Consider the following 2,690-nt stretch of genomic DNA (forward strand, 5'->3'; position numbering starts at 1 on the left):
ACATACCTGGCCTGAAGAGTTGCCCAGTGTGTTATGGAGTATTCGAACAACACCAAATACGGCGACACAGGAAACCCCGTATTTCTGGTCTATGGAGCTGAAGCAGTATTGCCGATAGAAATAGAGCATGATTCTCCAAGAGTTACAGAATACGACGAAGAGGCCTCAAGAAAAGCATTGGAGGATGATGTCGATGCACTAGATGAAGCTCGAGACGAAGTGTTATCACGAGTCACTAAGTACCAGCAAGACCTGAAAAACTACCACAGTCGACGTTTGCGCCCGAGATCCTTTCAGGTCGGTGACTTAGTCCTTCGGCTCACTCAAAAAAGTCATGAAAAACTCGAGTCGCCATGGCTTGGCCCTTACATCATCACAGAAGTAATCGAAGGAGGAGCATACAGGATAAAGGACAAGAAGACAGGGGTTGCTGAGCCAAATCCCTGGAACGTGGCGCAACTCAGGCGGTTCTACGCTTAGAGTCGAAATATAGTCCTCTTCTGTAAAAATACAATGTACTGAAACGCCCGCGAGCTTTCATACGCACTCTTTTCCTTTTCAGGGCACCGAGTGGGGCTGGAAAGGTTTTTAATGAGACGGGCTCGCGGTGCTGCAATATAGTAAAGATAGTGGAGACTTACATCTTTTTCTTCGACAGGCTCGGGGGCTTGCACTCAGAAATTACAATATAGATATACATCGTCGAAAAGTGCAACTCACAAAAAATATATATCGCCTTGGTGCAAAGCACCTCGCAAATCAATGAAGATACAAAATAGTGATCAACAAAACGCTCGGGGGCTCATACCCGCAAATACAGTATACTCAATAAAAAATATTTGCCTTGGTTCAACCTCGCAAACACAATAAAGAAAATCGCCACCGAAACACTCGGGGGCTAGGCAAAAATATATGTATCTTTGTCTTACAACATATATACAGCAAGTTCCAATCGTGACTTTCGACAAAGAAGTTATCTACCAAAGAAATAAATCTAGTTATGTCTTAATATATCGTCAATGGTGACTTTGCCTTCTTCGGTAGAGGCACCCAGAAAATCGGCATAGTGGCCGTCCGCAAAAAAGTCGGCATCCATTCGAAGAAGATCACCAATTATTTCTTCAGCCACTTGTGTGACTACCGCATCAATTCTATCGACACCCATTTTTCGTCGCCTCAGCTTGGTATGAACTTTTTCAACCACCTTGGTCATGTCAAGTTTTGAGTGGCAGATCTGGAGCATGATGAGGGCAACCCTGGCACCAGCTACTAGTTGAGCTCTTACAAAAGCATGGATTTTGTGCGAGTCCTTAAACTTGTCCATCAGCTCCGGAAGGGTCCTAGGCTGAATATTACGAGGAAACATGGAGTTGTAAATCATGGACAACGTCTTGGTGCAGAAGTCGAGGAATTCACGAACTTGGCATGAGCGGTCTTGAAATCTGACGATTTGTCGGGTGCGTTCAGGGGTAGCCCAAAAAAGAATGCCATGGTCAAGTGCCAAGTTAATAAGATAATTTGATTTGGTGTCAACTCGTTGATCTTCGGCATCAGCGTCTAAAAAGGGACCTATTTAGGCGGCAGTATACCAGTTAAAGGCAGGAAACAGGCAAAGAAAAAGAGGAAGGTTAAGTGTGAGGAAACATACCCGCCATCTCCAGGCTTGATTCAGTCATCAACTCAAACATGCAGTTTTCTCGGGAAGCAGCCTGCGTAGCTTCAGCAACTGCAGCTTCTTTTGCAGCTATAGCTTCCTGAGCTTGATGTAGCGCAACTTTTTCCCTCTCAGATGATTTTCGAGACTGTTCCATTATCACGAGAGCCTGTTTTTTCATCGACTGCAGCTGTTGATGGAGTTCGTTCAAATCCTCATTCTGTGCAGCACTCGAAGAACCTCCCAAAATTCATCAGTGAAGGATTTTTTTCGAGTAAGACGCAGCAGGCAAAGTAGTCGAAGAAGGCACCACGGTATAGTTGTCAAAAGTCAACTGGAAAGAAAAAATTGATATCAATAAATCGGCAACATAGCTTTTCATTAATAAGGATAGGTATTTACAAGGCTATTACAAAAGGTTCCTATTGAACCAGTGGGGTAGTTGTCGCTAAAGCTACTTTGACGACAACATCAAAAGAGAAGTAAAATAAGAGACAAGGTGGTCTACTTGACCCCCGGCTTCGATGAACTAGGAGCTGGGGTTGGATTGAATCCAAGGAAGGCAAGGATCTTCTTCGAGTTTGGTTTGGCAGCCCTAATTAAAGACTGCCACTTTTTCGTCTCCATCTCCTTTGCATCGCCAACTTTAGCCCAGTCGACATCTTGTTGGCTGTCAGCAACCAAGGCTATGGTGCCTTCAACACCAATCTTCAGGCCCTCCTGTCGAAGACTGGGTCCAAGATTCTCTTTGGATTTGAAGCACTTTGCGAGAGCAGTAAAAGTCTCGGGTTCTTCTTTCTTCACGAAGTAGAAGGGAAAAAGCCGAGATAGAACTATTCTAGCATCGGTAAGGCCTTGGCGTGCTTCATCTCCATGAATCTCAAGAAGGGAGAGCGCGTCAAGAAGGCGATCACCTTCAGGATTCTCTAGATCATAATCTTGCTGTGTTCTCCCTAATAAGGCAAAAATATAGTTCGTCAGAAAACAAGCAAGGAAGAATGTGCTGACCCGAAAAAATAGCAAAGATTTGAGTACT

This window comes from Lolium rigidum, chromosome 4, assembly GCF_022539505.1.
Source record: "Lolium rigidum isolate FL_2022 chromosome 4, APGP_CSIRO_Lrig_0.1, whole genome shotgun sequence".
Classification (NCBI taxonomy): Eukaryota; Viridiplantae; Streptophyta; class Magnoliopsida; order Poales; family Poaceae; genus Lolium; species Lolium rigidum.